This window comes from Lactuca saligna, chromosome 2 (genome assembly GCF_052625555.1).
Source record: "Lactuca saligna cultivar CGN05327 chromosome 2, ASM5262555v1, whole genome shotgun sequence".
In the NCBI taxonomy this organism is placed as follows: domain Eukaryota; kingdom Viridiplantae; phylum Streptophyta; class Magnoliopsida; order Asterales; family Asteraceae; genus Lactuca; species Lactuca saligna.
The window spans coordinates 175,432,537-175,453,350 of NC_136418.1; the positions used below are offsets into that span (position 1 = coordinate 175,432,537).

General features: G+C 38.5%; 1 pseudogene; it reads right to left on the reverse strand.

Annotated features, from left to right (window-relative positions):
• Positions 1-16,416: 16,416 nt before the first annotated feature.
• Positions 16,417-18,361, reverse strand: LOC145029364 (wall-associated receptor kinase-like 20 pseudogene; annotated as a pseudogene).
• Positions 18,362-20,814: the final 2,453 nt, after the last annotated feature.

Genomic DNA, 20,814 nt, shown 5'->3' on the forward strand with positions numbered 1-20,814 from the left:
ACTGATTTTTTAAAACTTCAAAGCGAATTTTTTATATATTTTTACGACTTTATTATAAATATATAACGAATCTAGATCAACTTTTATGTATTATTATATAAAAAATAAAAATAAAAATGGTATTAATTCATATACATATTTGATAAAAACCAACAACTTTGATTGCAAAGTTATAACTAAACATTATAATTAGTGATCAAAGAATTTGTACATAAATAGCTGGAAATAAACTTCGATTTTTTCAAATAAATCTATTAAAAACGTACGATAAATATTTTCTCGAGAAATTGATGATACTCTATTAAATAAAGTTTTACAAAATTTTGGCAAAAAAATATAAGAATATATTTTGATTTTTTTTTCATATTTATATAAACAATTTCAACGACTATTATTATAATAAATTTTTATTTATAAATTTGTTAAAAATATCATGTTTGTATCGTCAAATTTTTTTTTTTAAGTTTTGTAATTTTTTTTCATATTGTTTATCATTAATAAAGTTGGAAAAAATATAAATTAAAAAAAAAACTTAAAAAAAATAAAGATATATATGTTTTTTTAAGCTAGAAGATGTCTGAAGATGTTAGAAAACTCTGGTCCACATCTGCGCCAAGAAGAGGGCGCGCAGACATTTTTAGGTCTGCAGTCTTCAAAAAAACAAACAGTCTGCGAAGATTAATGTCTGCGCGTGGTCTGCGCGGCGCAGACAGAAGACGTCTCGCAGATCTGCAGACAAAAAACAAACACTACCTAAGTCTATAGCTGCCAATGTATACTCACGTTATCTTCTATCTCTCATTATTCATCTACCCATCATCATACCCAACATATTCGTATATATAAAATACGTATACAGTTTAAATCCTTTAAAACATGTATAAAACATTCATCCAGCATAGACAACAAGTATTCAGATAATATGCACACATAGCACGTAATTTATATAAAATACTTCATATCTATGTGTAAGATGAAAGGGACCATGCACTCACTTGAGTAGGTGGTGACTCAGCACTCGGACAGCGCTTCGATACTCTCAAAACGATATTCCTTCGATAAAACCTAGTACCAGTACCACTAGGGTTTAGTCTAACGATAACCGTGACTAATTAATAGTTTAGCTATTATTATTATTATATAAGCGTTAAATAACACTCAATATAACTCATAATAATAGCCCAAATAATTATTTTAAGGTCCTAATAATGTTACTATAATTAATTAGAAGCTATATTAAAACTAGCATAAGCGTAACTCACTTACAGCGGGTTTTTCGCAAAACCGGGCTTCGCTGGAGCAGCGTTTCCCAAGCCGAAAGGCTCTTTTCTCGGGACTCCGGGAGCCTCGGGGCTTCCTTCGGGTGCTAGGGGGTTTACCTAGGCTTTTAGGGGGGTTAGGGGGCTAAAGAGAGAGTCTAGAGAGAGAAAGAATAGTTTAGGAAGGTGTGAAGAATGAGGGAACCCGGCACCTCTATTTATAGGGGTGCTGACTGGTCTACTCGCCGAGTTGGTCCATGTGGTGGCCTTCTGGTGGTGCCACGTGTCCAATTCCGGTGGTGCCACGTCACCCCCTATCGCGTATCAGCCTTCAAACTTAGAAAAATCATAACTTTCGCATACGAGCTCCGTTTTCGACGTTCTTTATATCCACGCTTAGGTAAAATCAAGATCTACAACTTTCGTTTAGACTCCGTCAGCTAATTCTCGGCCGATCTCAAATTTAACAGTAGGAGGCGTTTAGACTGTAAAATGACCGCGAAGAGTTCATAACTCCTTCATCCAGACTCCGTTTTCGTCTGTCTTTTTACCGTTGAGTTCCTATTAATGAGACCTTCAACTCTCATTTAGGTCGCGTAACCCAAAAACCGCTCGAACTAAAATTCGAGTTTCGGGCCGTGCACTGCTAAGCCGAATCTTAGAAAAATCATAACTTCTTCATACGAAGTCAGATTTGGGCGTTCTTTTTATCGATGTTCTTAGTTTAACATATTCTACGACTTTTGTTTAGATTGCTAAGGCTAAAAAGTCTTCTATCGTAAATTCACTATTTACGTCTCCCGGTGCCGTGCCGGTTTTGTCGTAAAACTTCGGCGGGCCATAACTTCTTCGTTATAGCTCGGATTTCGGCATTCTTTATATGTACGGAAACCTTGAGACATATTCCACAACTTGTTTAAGATTGTTTATTCTAAATAATCTTTTGTCGAAAAGTCGTTTTCGACCCCTATTGCCTCTAATTTGACTAGTCCGGATCTGCGGGCGTTACACATTGCACCGGCCTACAGACTATCTAGAATACTAACAGAGACTTCATCATAACTAGAACGCCTCACCGGGCCTACAGACTATCTGGAACACTCACAGAGCCTCCAACATGACTGGAACACCTTACCAGGCCTACAGACTATCTGGAACATTTTCTGGGCCTTCGTCCTGACCGGTATACCTCTCGGGCCTACAGTCTATCTGGGACGCCCTGAGTCTTTTGGCCTTTAGTCCCGGATGGTCCACCTCATCCCAATAACCAACACATATTCTCACATACCATACCATAACATAACAACATATTGATATAAACATTATTGGGTTTGTTGACAGGTAACACATAGAAATATAGTCTCAACCCAACCACACTACGTTAATATATGCAACATATAACATATAACCAGTCAACAGACAATATCCAGGTCCAAGATAACTCACCAAGATGACATTTTTATGAATAAGGGACCTCCCAAAGGCCAAGATCCATCATTCAAAGCTGCTGAAGTAGCTCATACTCACAAGGATGACTCTAAGGACCAAAAGAACCCCAAAATACTTCTTAAACTAGATCTAACACATAGAGTCATCAAGATAGAAACTTTATACCTCCAAAATATAGATCAATATGTAACGAGTCTAGATCCAAAAACTTCAAGCAACCCCACACTTCTCCAAGAAGTTCCTTCTTCTTCTTCTTCTTCTATGAACACCAAAAAGCATGAAATACCACCAAAAGCTCAAATACCACTCAAATGGGGGTAGGGTTTCATTTATAGGGTTTAGAGGGATGGAGGCTGAAGATAATAGGGTTTGGTGGTGATTTAAGGAGATTAATTAGGGTCCAAGACCCTAAATTAGGGTTCGAGTCTAATTGGAGTACGCCCCGCGTACTTTTGGTACGCCCTGCATACTCCCTTAAGGCATTGTGATCCATAAGCCTAGTACACCCATTAGCATACTAAGCTGCTTGCCACCTTAAGTCATTTGGTGCTTAATCCTTACAGCCATTACGGGGTTCTAAGACTTAAATTTGGCAACTTTATGCCTTAGCATGTCTTAATCGACCCCAAGATCCATTTTTGTCAAACAAAGCTCACATTAAGAGCTTAAATTCATGAATGGACTCATATCAACCATCAAGATGATATTTTTATTCATCTAAAACATCAAAGGGACTAATATGTAACACCTCTAACTTCTGGAGTTTCCCAAACTCATAAAAAGAACCCATGGGACCAAATAAACTCATAAACAAGTCGTAAACTCTAACAATCAAAATGAATCATCAAGGTAAGAACTTTTTACCTTAAAAACCTTCCAAAGTTGATGAAGAATTTGGATATAGAAGCTCATCCTTGACAAATGCTTGGTCTCCAAGTTCCTTCTTCTTGAATACACACTAAAATGCCATAAAATCACCTCAAAGCTTAAGAATATCAAAGGGGGTGAACTAGGGTTAGATGGGACATAATGAATAGTGGAGGATGATAAGGGTGAGTGTCTAAAGTCCATAATATTGTTTAAATAGGGCTCATGCCCTAAAAATTAGGGTTTAGTCTTTAGTTACATACGCCCTGTGTGCACGACGTATGCTCAGCGTACATGGCTAAGCCCTCTGATCCAAAAGCATGCATGTATGCTAAGCATACCTAAATGTACACCCAACGTACGAGAGGACCATTTTTGCAAAAAATTTAAACTTCAAGGACCAAAGAGGAAAATACCTAGAATTGAATGTTACACTAATCTAGCATGCTATTCACATACTGGATCATTAAACATGTATGGGTATTTTGGGAACACCTACTTGAGCTCGGCGAATTGCATGAATCACACCCTTTTCTTTCTAGTTGTAATCTTTTTAGAAAATCATTCATTTTTATGAAAAACTTACCAAACCCTCAGTTTTATTTCAGACACACCTGAGAATGTGTCTGAATCCCTCAAACCAAGGCTCTGATACCAACTTGTAATGTCCCAAAAAGCATAAGTAAAAAACTCATTCTTAAATAAACCAAAATCCATCAAATCATTAAATCAAACAATCAAAGTATGCCGATGTGAAAATAGTTATTAGAGTACAAATCCCAAAATCATAAAAATTATGAAAAACGGCTGGATGTGTTGCGATCAGGTCAGGACCTTCCCATTCGAACCGGAAGTACCTGAAACATAAACTTAAATTGTAAGCACAAAGCTTAGTGAGTTCCCCAAATACCACATACCAAACATCAATCATACATATCATACTGAAACATGTAACAATTCTATTTCACCTTTGAGTCCTTTCTGAATCTCTGAGTCCATTCCGACTGATTGAGTCCCTTCTGACATTTTGAGTCCCTTATAAATCCTTTGGTATCTTTCAACTGGTATGGGGCTTTTTCACCCCTACAACTAAGAATACATTCATAGTAGGAAGAGTCAAAAAGACAGCAAGCACATACAGACATATCAGTAAGTGTCACAAAAATCAGTAGTATCCTACAATATAATCTGGCAGGCTGGCATTGGTGCCTTTGATCCACAAGTACGGTGAGGAAACTCACCTCAGACTGAAGATAGACGAATCACACTCTCGGTATACTGCTACAATGGCTCCTCACACTGAACATATCCAAATTAACCCCTAATAAATAATTAAGGTAATAACCCATATGAAATGACCCAGATTATCATCCTCGTGCTAAGGGTGAAAGACCATTTTACTCTTCTCTCAATTTACCCATTTAACCATAGACCAAGTCCCTAAAGACCTAAGGCCCAACAATGATCCAAACCCATAAAGATCCAAGGCCTAAATAATGGCCCAAAGATCATTTGGTGAGTACGTAAGGCGTGCCACCCTCTTAAGCCTGTCGTACAAGCTTCAACAGCGAAGGAGAAACAGAGTTATACGCGTTACGTTGAGTGTACAAATATGTACGCCGCATGTACTCCCCTGATGGAAAAAAATCACATTAAGCACTTAATGCCTTAAGTCCAAATGTCAAAATCACGGATCTTGCTCTTCAGAAACGTATTACATGATAAATTCATCAACTTGATGCCTTTTCATGACTCAAAGAGGCCCAACACCCATTTTTAACACTCTAACTTCATATTATGGCCATCAACTCATGCATGGTTGGGTTAAATCTATCAAAATGCAATTTTTATGCATTAGGGACATCAAAACATCAAGAATTACTATCCTAAGCTTCTGGAGTAGATTATACTCACATGAATCAACCCAAGGGACCAAAATATGACAAAAACACTAAACTAGTTAGATCTAAGAGATGAATCAACAAGGTTGAGACTTTATACCTCCAAAAGAATGATCAAGGTGAGCAAGGTATGGATTTACAAGCTTCAAGTCAACAAGTGCTTCTCCAAAGGGTTCTTCTTTCTTCAAGATGCACCAAAAACACACCAAAACACACAAGAGGCTCAATACTCTCTAAAAAGGGGCTAGGGTTTCGTGGGAATTGCTTAGGGATAAAGTAGGCTGATAATGGAAGAGTCCTTGAGGTTATAAAGTGCTTAGATAGGATCCAAACCCTTAATTTTAGGGTTTAACCCTGAATCAAGTACGTCCTACGTACTCTAGGTACGCCCAAAATACCAGAAGGAAAATTCCATGTCCAAGACTCGACAAGGTACGCCATGCGTACCTTAATTACGTCTAACACAAATGCAAAATAATTGAACACTTAGAATTTTAAAGGAAATTATATGGTAACCGAGCGTTATAGGTACAATAGACTCCAAATACACTACTAAAATGTACTAAAAAGTAGTACAAGGCAAGTAGGATCGAACCATAGAGCCACAAGACAATAGTCTATACCTATTTAAGCAAGGGACTTTGGTCACAAAGGGGGTTTTGTCTGCAAAATGTTAAGTAATGTAAATAACAATTTACACTGAAAACATGCAGAAAATGAAATAAATTGGTAAACAATGAATTAAACAGTTCCAGTTCCAGTTCTCAATGTTGTCATTTAACTTAGTTATGATTTGAGGCAATTCATTATTACTATTATGTGTTGGTATTGAAAGATACTAACACACTCTAATACCTCTTGCTTGCTAAATTATCTAATCAAAAGACGCCCTTCAATTCAACCCAACTTTAGTAATTCAACCTAAACATACTCTTAGATTGTATTAAGAAACCACCTTAAGTTTTGTGCATGTTTCCCAACAATGTTCATTTCTTTGCATACGCTCGGAAGTGTGAAAACATGTGATATATGTTATACAATAAGAAATACTATTTCTTGTTACCTCACATTAACTTTATTGAACGATTTGGTGCCCAAAAAGTTAATTAACTACACAAAACTCAATTCATATAAGTGGCTAATCAAACATCAATCAAATTCAATGATTTTAGTTAAAACAAGAACACAATCACTAGAATATAATCATAAACAAAACATTAAGACAAATGTATCAAATCAAATGAACAACATGTTTTGAAAAAGAACTAGAAACTATGGGTTTTATCTACATATGGCTAAAACCAAATCAAACAAAAAGATAAAATTGAAAGTGTTTAATGCTGACAAATTGATAATCCAAGTATTTACAATGATTAGAAATCTTCAAAAACCTCCAAAAATCACCCAAAATCGCCCTTAGTTATTTCAACACAATTGGTAACCACTCTCGGGTGAAACGCTCGATCATGCATCAGGCCGTGCCTTTTCCTACTAGAACGTGCCTTTTGGACTCATGCCCATGAGTTTCAGAATTCATGACTATGAGTTTTTGTAGTAGACCGTGCTTTTTGCTAAAACTTTAATTGGCCTTTGATCTTCATTAAGCCTTGGTTTTATATTTAACCCAAGTCATGTTGCTCAACTAAATGATGAAAAGGACAAATATGACAAATATCGGTGTAGCACAAACTGCATTTCAAATGCAATTATGTGTTATGATGATGTGCAACGACTTGGGTTATGCCTTTAAGTTGTCTTCTGCGACACGACTACTCCATCTTTTCTTCATGATCCAATGCTCCAAAATCCATACTCCATGCTCACCTCCATAGCTCTTTGATCTGTATACCTGCAATGCCTATAAAATAATTCAAAAATGATGAAGTACCAGACATTGGGAATAAAATATGCAAGATAGGTGCATAAAACGCACCTAAGCATAGGCTCATGATTCATCAGTAGTATTAATGTAACATCCCAAAAATCATGACAAAATTTTCATTTTTTAAACCATTCCAAATCCCATAAATTATACAAAAACATAGTTCCAAAACCAAAATCATGAATTAGAGTATCCTAAATCACATGTCAATAAATATCTAGGATGATATGCACAATCGCACCTTTGCCTTGCCCCTATCCTCTTATGTACTTGAAACCATAAATTCAAACAGTAAGCCAAAGCTTAGTGAGTTCCCCTAAAATATCACCACACAAACATATAACAACATGCATACTGGGTCCACAACCAACAAATTGAATTACCCTGAGCCCACAACATAAGTCTAGAGTGCCCTCCTGGCCTACAACCCATGTCTGCTTTGCTCCTGAGCCCACATCATAAGTTTGGTTTGCGTTCCCGGCCCAAAGCTTATGTCTGGATTGCTCCCAGGTTTGTTGGTTTACACATATAGCAGTATTGCCTCAACCTAACCGCGCCATGTCGACATATGCAATAGATAAACATATAACCAATAAACAGGTAATCATGCAAATCTACCGGAATAACAGAACACTACAACTATTACGACTATTGAAACATAGAAGTAACCCTCTTAAACTTAAAAGAGATCTGAAGCTATCATCAGGAACAGCAGACAAGCCTCGCACCGCAGTCAAGTACCGCAACCACAGTGATCTTCATCATCACTTATTCTTAGTCTTTTATTTGTTAGTACTCTCTTTTGTCCAGTGTGCCCTGCGTGGTAACATCTATCAGATAGGACTTGTGTAATCTTCGAGACTCTATAAATAGATTTCTCTCTTTCTGAATGAAATACATCTCTATGGATCTTGAATCTCATCACTTATCTTACTTCCTTCTTACTTATCACTTAAATATAATATTAACTCTTTGAAATCTCTCTTCGGAGCAAGTCTTTCTAGACTTAATCACTAAGTTCACTCACTAACTTGTTCTGATTGCATTCCTTGTTAAGAATCAACTTATGTGTATACTTGATATAATAATTGTTGTCATTTATATTTCCTTATATTTCCGCACCTAACCTTCCGACTCTCTAACTCTAACTTATTATTATACTTGAGCTTTAATGATCCTTTGAGTTAAAATTTATTCTGCATTATCACTTGTTCTAACGTTTGTTCAAGTGTGACTCAAGTTTTTCTCTCAACAACGATCCAAAAATCAAAGGTAAAAATTTTATTTTTATTATAGCTAAAACAAAGATTCCATTTATTTCAAACATTTCAAATCATCGTTAAGTAAAACATTTATCAGAGTTCATCCCAAAATCATTCATTATGGAAATCATAGGTGTCTGCATTGCGATTGATCCGAGCCCTTCTTTTCCAAATCGATGATACCTGAAACCAAAACTGTAAACCGTAAGCATAAAGATTAGTGAGTCCCCCAGAGCATACCCCACACACAATCCGCATAACACATATAATATTAGTTATAAAAGCTACATATACCACATAAGCCAAACATATAAGGATGTCGTGGGCTCCCCCCAGGGTCTTATATCTTCATGCCATGGGCTCCCCCACATGGTCTTTACCTAGGAATGTCATGGGCTCCCCCACATGGTCTTATATCCAACTGCCACAGGCTCCCCCGGGGTCTTCCATACAATAACATACATAATCAACTAGCATATTATATATCACAGAAGTATCTATAATACTACATAACACATACATAAACATATAAGGATGTCGTGGGCTCCCCCAGGGTCTTATACCGTCATGTCATGGGCTGCCCCACATGGTCTTTACCTAGAAATTCCATGGGCTCCCCCACATAATCTTATATCCAACTGACACAGCCCCCCCTGGGGTCTTCCATGCAAATATCATATAATCACTAGCATACCACTTAGCATAAAGCTAACTATCATACCACATATCTCTACTATAGCTAGTGTACCGCATATAATAAAATGGGTCGGCCTTGGTGCCTTAGACCCATTGATATGGTGAGAAGACTCACCTCGAATGCAGACGCTTCCCGAATGAAATCCTTAGTTGCTTCCCTGTCCACTTCCTGAGCTATCAATACCGATCAATATACCCAATTAGCAATTGGGTCTTGCACCATAATCCTTAATCCATGCATGGGGTAAAATGACCATTCTACCCCCGACCCAATATGATCCAAAACTAAGGCCCAATGCTAAAACAAAAGCCCAACGCTATAATGTCCATAAGTCTTTTAATGGCCCAATTTCCAAATTGGGCCCAAACCTAATAGTCTGAAAGGCCCATTTACCAAAGATTCCCTAAGACCCAATCCATGGCTCAATTTTCCAATTTGGGCTCAAAACCATAATGGGCCTTCACAATTAAGTATCAACCCCAAAACCTAATGGCACAACAGGTTCAAAAACACAAAGTCCAAAACCATAAAATCCATAAAGGCCCATGAATGGCCCAATTTTCCAAATTGGTCCCATGCTCCTTATTGGGACATAATCTAAGATCCAATCCTTCATTTAGTCAAGAACACAATCACTTTGATGGTCCATTAGGGCCCAAGAATCTAGTCCCTAAACAGATGGCCCAAACCCGTAGCCGAAAGTCCGAAACCCATCCTGGCTGAGTACGTCGGGCGTACTCAGCAGTACGTTGTGCGTACTCGCTTAATGGCTTGTACGTTGCGCGTACTGGCTTGTACCCCCAACGTACTACCCTCTAGTCTCACTTTTACCATTAAGCACTTAATGCTTTAAGTCATAAGTCCAAACCACAGTTCTGAGTACCACATAATGTCTAAACCCATAAAGTCACTAACTTGGTGACTTTGCATGCCCCCCAAAAAGACCAAATAGCATTCTACTTTCATGGAAATGGCTCAAAATCCAACATAGAAGGTCTTAAACTCTAAAGGTGCCAACTTTATGGATCTTGAACCTCATAAACACTAAGAGGGGCAACTCAAAGCTCCTGGAATGAAATCAAGACCACTAGATCTCATACTCTAGAGCAAAATGAACAAAAACTCACAAATGGTAGATCTAAGTTATAAATGATCAAGTTCAAAGCTTTATAGATTCATGAAGCTGAGAATGAGTCCCAAAAGCCAGATTCATAAGCTTCTCCTGATTCCCATATTTGCAATAACCTCCATGGCTCCATCTTCTTGAAAATGGCCCAACATCCCAAAAATGGACTCCGTAAGCTCAAAATGTCACCATGAATGATATATGAAGATTTCTAGGGTTTTAGGGGGTGGATCCTGAAGATATTATGGTTAGATTATGAGATAAAGGGCTTAAATAGGGTCCAAGACCCTAAAATAAGGTTCTGATCTGACTGGCGTACGCCAATCGTAATTATGGTACACCCACGTACTCCAATGTATGCCCCGCCTACTTCCTTCTTCACTAGTACGCCCCGCGTACTCTTTGTGTATGCCCCGTGTACTTGGCTAAGCCTGAAAACCACGAAACTTCCGAATGCCATAACTTCTTCGTTCTAAGCCCGATCCCGACGATCCTTATATCTACGGAAAGGTAATGAGAAGCCCTACAACTTTCCCCCCACTTAAATTAGATTTCGTCCTCGAAATCATTCCTTACCACTCCTAACAAGCCAAATAACTTAAGCAACACGGCTACATCTACAAGCATACCCAACCTTTCCAAGGCAACTAAGGCCAACCCCGCATGGTTCTAAAACCAGAAGATGAAACAAATTCCTTGCAACATAACTTCGTTTACTCAATATGAGACCTGAAATATCGACATGGTCTATCTCCCTGACAGACGCCCATACTGTACCTAAGCTAAATCCATCCCATAAATGTCCCAACTGACTACTCGGCTTCTAATATTAGGGATTTCCTGTTAGGAACAAAATAATTGACCAACTATCCCTGCAGATCACTACACTTGTCAGTAGGCTCAGATAATCCTTCGAGTAGGAGACCCACCCCTGAAACGGTTAGACTCAGACGAGAGCTGCGCAACAGGTTCAGATCAACCACTCTGAGATTATTTAGTCCAACTGCAAACAACTTAGTATTACCCCGAATGACAGGCAACTCCACACCTGAACCCCAAATCACTGAAATCACTCCAACTTATCTTGCTGCCACATAGTTGCCTTCCTGAGGAACAACCGGGACCTCCCTGGTCCCAACATGTATGCCAATTATCCGGAACACTGGACACCTACCCGATTGATGAGCCAGCATCACACGCACAGAAGTCCCACATGACCTCCAAAAGATACCTCGTCTGAAAATAACTGCCCTATCTATACCGCCATTCATGGTTCCTTCAATCCTTTGATTCATCCGATCATGATAGGCTGACAACCTATCGCCACTGAATCCGACACACAAAAAGCTGAATGCTACCAGAATAATTGTAGTCTTACATCATACCCGGTCTCTTTCGACCTACCATTCCCATATTCCAATTATGTTGTGACCTAATCACAACCTTGCGAGCTGGACCACACTGGCCTAAGTCATCCGAACGAATCTGTGAATGTCGCAGCTACTCTGCACTCTTTCTACACTTCTTGCACTATCTGACTGCTTGTGAATTATACAGCTCCCCCCATAGTCTTACAACACTTTCCACACTATCTGACTACTAGTGAATGCTACGAATCCCCCGTAGTCTTTCAACACTTTCACCCTACTAACCATTAGTGAATGCTACAACTCCCCCGTAGTCTTGCAACACTTTCATCCTAACTAACCATTAGTGAATGCTACAGCTCCCCCGTAGTCTTACAACACTTTTATCCTAACTCAACTGTAGCCCAATGCCTTACCCCTAATCTATCAATTTGAAACACACACAGAGTCGAGCACGCACTCGACCGAACACCTGAATTGAACTCAATTCATGACTGGAGCCCTGACCTACTTTCCCAAATTCTGCTATCAACCTAAGGAAGACGTGATTCACACGCTGGGGAGTTTTACCGAACTCCCAATTCACACAACCCTCAAACCAAGTAGCCACTCGGGCCGCTATTTTCCTCGATGAGGATGAGAAACCCATCCCTGTCTCATACCTGACCCTGTTCTGAACACTTGTGCGATTCTCCCCCACTTAGATTCAACTAAATCTGCTTGGTATGTGAAAATTGAAGAATTCTCAATCCTTCTTATGTTCAAATGATCAATCTGCCGACGATCGGTGCTTACCAAGCTAGTGTACCATAAGTAACCCTTCCCAAAACAACACAACTTTCGAAAACCAGCTAGCATTTCTCGAATCCCAACCACATAAATGGTTTCAGATGCTTAAAAATGATATCACACTCAGATCTCGTAGTCTAAAGGATGGATGGTCTAACCAAAACCTCAACAACAATTCTCTATTCCTTTGGTAATCTCGATTGCTCTTCCAAAAAAAATACTAAGGCTACTGAAAACTAGTCATAACTCCCTCGTACAAGCCCTTGAACCAACTCCAAGATAACTGGAGCAGTTGCACTCACTGCTCCTCCCTGATCGTCAGGTGGTCAACCTCTTTGTCACCTACCTGATCACAACGACAATATGACGGACTTACCCCCTATGGGCAGTCCCTGTTGACGTGGCCAAACTTGCTACACCTGTAGCAATTTAGATCACTGAATAGATTCCGACAATGACTCGGAGAAATCACGATAAATGCGGAACCCGCTCTGCGAGATACGTCCATCTGAAGATTTCCTCAAAGATTCCTCGACATGCTGACTAGAATCTGATACCCTTGCTAACTCAAACTATAGAAGAGAACCGACCTGAGATCCAACTTATCACAAGTCCAAAATGATGCAAATTCCTGATATCCAACTGAAGGAATCCCGGCCACCTCCTCCCGTGTTACCTTGTCTGCCCTGAGGACATGCTGTAACTCTTCTTTCTGATCCCTATGACAATCCAAATCCTTGGAACGAACCTCCATCATGCAGTTTCCACAAGCGTTGCACTGGATCCGTCCTGTTGGCCTCTCAAATGACCCGAACTTTGATGGTCCATTAAGGCCCAAGAATTTAGGCCCCAAACAGATGGCCTAAACCCGAAGCCCAAAGTCTGAAACCCAACATAGCTGAGTACGTAGGGCGTACTTAGCAATACGTGCGCGTACTCGCTTAATGGCTTGTACGTTGTGCGTACTGGCTTGTACGCCCAACGTACTACCCTCTAGTCTCACTTTTTCCATTAAGCACTAAATGCTTTAAGTCATAAGTCCAACCCACAGTTCTGAGTCCTACATAATGTCTAAACCAATAAAGTCACTGACTTGGTGACTTTGCATGCCCCCAAAAAGAACAAATAACATTTTACTTTCATGGAAATGGCTCAAAATCCAACACAAATGGTCTTAAACTCTAAAGGTGCCAACTTTATGGACCTTTAACCTCAGAAACACTAAGAGGGGCAACTCAAAGCTTGTGGAATGAAATCAAGACCACTAGATCTCATACTTGGGAGAAAAATGAACAAAAACTCACAAATGGTAGATCTAAGAGATGAATGATTAACTTCAAAGCTTTATACCTTCATCAAGCTAAGAATGAGTCCCAAAAGCCAGATCCATAGCTCCTCCTTGATTCCTATTTTTGCAACAACCTCCATCTTCTTGAAAATGGCCCAACGTCCCAAAAAATGGATTCTATAAGCGCAAAATGTCACCATGAATGATATATGACAATTTCTACGATTTTAGAGGGTGGAGGCTGAAGATATTAGGGTTAGGTTATGAGATAAGGGGCTTAAATAGGGTCCGAGACCCTAAAATAGGGTTCTGATCTGACTGGCGTACACCCAACGTAATTATGGTACGCCCAGCGTACTCGAAGAACATCCACGACCATCCTGGTTAGTACGCCTAACGTACTCCAAGGTACACCCCATGTACTGCCTTCTTCACTAGTATGCCCTGCGTACTCTTTATGTACGCCCCGTGTACTCGGCTAAGCCTGAAAACCACGAAACTTCCGAATGCCATAACTTCTTCATTCTAAGCCCGATCCCGACGATCCTTATATCCACAGAAAGGTAACGAGAAGCCTTACACTTCTATTAACTCCTACCTTTCTTAATACCTTACGAACCAAAAATTCATTTTCCACAAAAGCCTGAACTACCACTTTACCGAAATACCCCTAGGCTCCAAAACACGAACCGAAAACCCATATCACTTCTAATACATCACCCACACCCAAATAGGCCTAGATCTTACCTTCTCAAAAGCCATAATCCTTATAATGATCGACCTTCGACCCACAGCCTCATACTATGAGTCAATTCGGAACAGGGCGTTACAACAACATAGCAACATCCTATATACCAGGATACATCATACAACCTAGTGGGTCAGCATTGGTGCCTTTGACTCACAAGTATAGTGATGAAAACTCACCTCACAAATTGGAAAATAACTAAACTGATCACTGCTCTGAACACTATCTCTATAGATCACCTATATAATACATAGAGATCCCGTCTCAATCTACAATTCAAATTACCCCAAATGACCTGACGTCAAACTCGGTCAACTGTCAACAGTCAAAAGTCAAAGGTCCACATCAGACTGAGTATGCTCAACGTACTCCATCTTTACACATGGCATAAAGTCTCATCCTAGAATACGAGGTTCAACTAGGTTACACGTTGTGTAACCTTTAGTACACCCTACGTACTCATCTGTGTAACCTTTAGTACACCCTACGTACTCATGTTGAATCTAAACTCTCAATTAAGCAATTATTTCCTTAAGACCTTTCACCCAATACTCAGATCTAACCCTAAAGATCATTCTAAATCGTAAAGTTTCCAACTTTATGTCTTTATATGGCTAGAAAATGTCTAAATCCGAAAACCCCAACTTATCACCACAATCCCAAGCTCCATAACTCATGCATGGTTGGAAAGAAAGGGCCAAGATTGCATTTCTATGTCTCCATGCTCACAAAAACATCTGAAAAGGCTACTCATAAGGTTTAGAGTAACTCGTACCAAAGTAGACCAAAAATATGGGCCAAAAAGGGATATAAACCTAAAAGCTAACAAGATCTATCAAGATATTCATCAAGTTCTGAACTTTATACCTCCTGGAGAATGCTTATGAGATGTAAATCCTATATCCACAAGGCTTGAAGCTCTCCAAGTGCTCTCCAATGGACTTCTTCCTTCAAAGATGAACACAAAACACTCAAATAACTCAAAAACTCTCAAATGAAGATTAGGGTTTCAAGGTGGTTACTTAAAGGGAATGGAGGTTGATGATAGAAGGCCTCAAGAGTGTTAGAGCTTTTAAATAGGGCTCAAAACCCCAAATTTAGGGTTTGGGATCTGTCTAAGTACATGCTGCGTATTCAGACTTACACATTACGTAAGTCATTAAACCCTGCCTCCAAGTTTTCCATCTACGTAACACGTAGAAGGATATCTACGCCATGTGTAGATCAAAACTCCACATTTAAAATTGATAATCAAAGAAAGGGAATAACCTGCAAGGACCGGATGTTACAATTAAAAATTTGTTATGTTATTAGACATATCCACAACACTAAGGGGGTATTAAGCTTGTGTGAAGTCATAGTCAAGGCAACAAGTAACCAAGGTGCCACAACTAACATGCATTAGAATTAGTGCAACCATGAGCATGATATCAAAAGTTGATTTAGCCACCATATTTGAAAAGTTTGAAAAGTGTATATGCTTTCATTTTGGAATAAGATCCAAAAGGATATTTGGAGTTATATCAAGTAGTTGTATCATCGTATGATTTGGTTTTATTGACTTTGTTATATAAATTTAACTATATAATGGTCGCTGATATTATGTCCATGTGCTTAATTATCATCTACCACAACAAATTTGTTATGAAATATTGAATGTCGGCAAATAATGTTCATCTTCCCTAAAACATAAAATATATATGTGTGTGTAACGCACAAATCTTATGCACATAATACGACTTTTGATACATAATGTACAAATGACAATAGCATGATGAGACTTAAATGTCCATACCATGAGGATCCGATGTGGTCGCTACAATACCCATGATATATTCTATCTCTTCGGATGCTTCCTTCATAGAAGGTCGGTTTTCTCTTCGTTCCTCCAAGCAACTGATTGCAAGAAACCCTAACGATTTCATAGCATCTATCTCCAATGTTGTTGCATGTATCTTGAGAGACGGGTCAATAACATCCACCAATCTTTCCTCGTTCACGATTCTTTTAACATATGCAACCAAGTTTACATCATCTGTCGGTCGACCAAAGTCTATTGCTCTTTGACACGTCAATATTTCCAACAATAATACTCCAAAACTATACACATCACTCTTATCAGTTAACTGATAATTCCAATAATAATCTGGGTCCAGATATCCCAATGTACCTTGGGCACAAGTTGTGACATGTGTCATATCCGATTGAGCTAGTCTTGACAAACCAAAATCGGCAACTTTTGCTCTCATCCGTTCATCTAGCAAAATATTACTAGATTTTATATCACGATGGTAGATCGGGGGAGATGCAGAAAAATGAAGATATGAAAGCCCTTCTGCAGTGTCATGAGCAATGGCTAACCGTTGACTCCATGTTAAAGGATGTTTATTTCGATCATGTAAGTGGTCATGAAGACTTCCATTTGTAATATATTCGTATACTAAAAATGGTTGTTTAAGTTCTACACAACAACCGAGAAGGTGTACCAGGTTCTTATGGTTGACTTGACATAAGATTCGAACCTCATTCAGGACTTGATCGATGCTTTTGGTGTTCCCGAGTTTTGCACATTTTACAGCCACCGGTGTGCCGTCGTCCAACACCCCTTTGTACACTTCACCAAAACCTCCGGCACCTAGAAGACCGGTGGGGGAGAAGTTGTTTGTCGCCTTCTTGATCTCTTTACTGGAGAAAATCTTGGATGATTTTCCACCGCCACTCGGCCTTACAATCTCTTGGCGCTCACGAGCAAGTCGTTGTCGTGCGATTTTGATTTTTTGTCTGCGGATGAACACTGAAGTTGCAAATACAACTGTTATAAATATCGTCACACCGCTGCAAATTGCAGTCGCGAGAAGTAGGTTCCGTTTTGCTCTGACCTTTTTGCGATCTGCAACAAATTGATCCAAAGTTAATTTGTTTTCCTATAGAAAAAGATTATTAATTAATTAATTAATATAATATTACCTTCAGCACACTGGCCGGAGTTTGCGTTCCAACGAAATTTAGGTTTACAGAAACACCTTCGTGTGCCATTGCCGTCACGGGCGTCCTTACAAGTAGAGGTGGAGTCACAATGCCCCTCCGACGAACATGGTGGCTCCGGTGGTGGCGCCCACATCAACTCCACGCTAGGATCCGGCCACTTGCTAACTGGCATCGAGATGTTTAGATTCACGAAGCTTGAATAAGCCTTGCATTTTTCCATATTAAGCGGAATGGAAAACAGGCTCGTTGAGCTTCCTTTTCTGAAGGAACAACAAGGCGGAGCTCTCCGGCACATGGACATCTGAGGTGAGAAGTTCTGGTAAGCTTGGCAGATGTTTGTCGGCGTGCAATCTAATATAACTGTCCCCATTGCATCTGTACAGTTGAAGAAGAACACAGTGTTGGTGAGGGCGATGGTGAAGGGTAAAGAAGTGTCGAGCTGAATCCCTTGGGTAACAAAATCGGCCATGACGCAGGTATTTGGTAGTAAATGAGATTGTCCGATCAGCAGGCGTTGGTTTTCCGGGGAGATTGATATGATCGGGTAAGTGTTATTGATTGTATCAAACTTTAAGACACCCATTTCACATCGAATTTTGTATGATTGGTGGCCACATGTTGGTGTTGTACTGAGGGGATATGGGACTGGAGTCTTCCCGCAATCTGGACACTGGATTGCCACCACACAAGCGGCGTTTACCAGCAAAATCACCATTGTTAGCATCACCATTCTTGATTCTTCAGAGGAATGGAGGTAATAAGAACTAAAATAGGTGATTTACTATTTGTAGGATCATTGGATATTAATATGTATAACCAACTTGTGACTTCTTGTTTAATTAGTATTTCCGGAAAGATGGTTGTTTTCAACGAATTGGGTAATCCAAAAAAGATGGCGCGAGATGTTCTTGGGATGGAAGAGTAGAATGGAAAACTGCAATGAGGTCCTTGGGGATGCATGGAAACCTGTTAAGATCCAAAAGCAAATTGGGACGATCTCCATGTTTATTATTCCCAAATCCCAATAGAAACATACCGGCAAAAAGAAATAGTACAACTTGTTAGATTGTTTGCTTCTAAGTTAGTTCACTTAATCTGTTAAACTTTTTATTAGCTCTAATTTTATTAATATAGCCACAAACATAAACGTAATCAAGTGCAAGTTAAGTTATTCACGTGCCAAAGATTTGATATCCAAAACATGCTTGTTGCGGTCATTTTTCTTCTTTCAAAAAAATTATATTTTTACAAAAAATAAAAATAAATAAATAAACAATCTTATTTTTATAAAGTTTTTACAAACAGCACCAAAATTACAAAATAATAATAATAATAATAAATAATAAATAATAAATAAAAACTCTACGTCTTATTAAGATAACCTGATTTAGTCGAATATTTCTAAAACCAAAAATATGCTTAACATTTATTCACGTACGATTTCTAATATACATCAGACTAGGTTACAACCCGTGGAAACTACGGATAAGAGATTTATAAAATTTTATTAAAATAATAAGATATAAGTTTTGTATTGTCATTTAATATAAACCATTTTATATAAACGGAGATTCAAAGAACCTACCACAGCTGAATAATAACATAAAAGTAAATTAATGATTTCATTAAATCTCAATTAGAATGGATTTAACGAACATGTAACACAGAAGAACATACAAAATGTGTAACAAATACACGTAGAAAAGTAAGTAAAACTTGGTCGAAGAAAAATAGGAGTGTGCATGAGGAATACAAATAAATACCTGTTGGAATTGAGATTTCATCTAATTCATCTTGGACGACACCCTTTCATGAACATGTCATACATCTTGACACTTTTCTATCCATCTAATGCAAATATACAATAACAATAATGTAGTCTTTCAAAATTTTCTAATAAAAGGTGCATTAGGTCATGTAGCTACCTACCGGCTGGTGTTTCTACCTTGTTGGTCTTAATTAATCTAAATGCATGAGGTTCAAAAATATTTATATAACACCACAAAACAAGAACTTTTCATACATTTCATTAAAAAAAAAATACACAAAATAGGACAAAAAGCATTACTTGATGAAAGGCCAAAAGAGACAGGAATTATAACTTTGGTCTTACCGTCCTTAAAATAGAAGAATCAACATAATGTTAAATCGATTTAAGAACTAATCAATTAAATAACATCAGTCTGTTAAATAAAACCTATCACGCCCTCATGCATATTAATATAAAAAGATTTAATAAGAATAGAACTTCAATACTATCACTTGAAGATCATACTAACAATTCTTATTAGTATATAATTCTATCGAACACATGGAATGTAGTAATGAAAACGCTAATGATACCAAGATGTGATTTGATTTGATGATATGAGAGTTGATGATATTCTGTTCCAAATAGACGTATTAAATCAAATTTTATAATACAACAATATGGATACATAACCCAAATAAGGTAGTGAAAAAAAATTAACTTACCTGATAAGAGGTTACTTGTGGAGTGTGTGCATGAAGAAATAACGATGAAAGAGGCTAGGATGCACAATTGTGTGAAATACATTACAATCGAAAAAAAAAGTTCACATTTTTTAGCACATGGCAAGAACCAACTTTTAAGGTGTTGCAAAGGTGGGTGACAACCGGCTCAAGAAACACCTTTCATGGAAGGTGATGCTAATTTCTTGTACCTCAAAGACGTGTGTGCCCTTGATATCACCATCAATTACACTCGATGGTAGGGGAAGAAACATGATGACATCATTGGAAAAACAAACGACATATAGTTCCTCCGGGAGTGTCAAGCGACTGAGAAAAAGGAATTAAATGGTGAATAGAGTGGAGGATGATATAGACAAAGCGACAATGTGAGGTCTGGTTGTGGGCGGTTCGTCTAGGGTTAAAGAGAAAAGAGGGTGAGAATGGGGTATATACGATTTCCCGTCTATAAAGAAGCAAAACATAATATTTTAATTCAGTGAAGATTAGCAGGATTTGAGGAGATGGGTATGGAAATATCGAAATTGGGGGATAAATGATAGAGCAATAAATGATACAAGCATACGCAGGAAAAATAATTTTAAAATTAAAACTAAATTTATTTTGTAACACCCAGATTTTCACGTACATTATTGTGTATTTTAATCTTGAAGATTATGGAGAGACTCGATGAGTTAAGGGTCCAACTCGCCGATTCG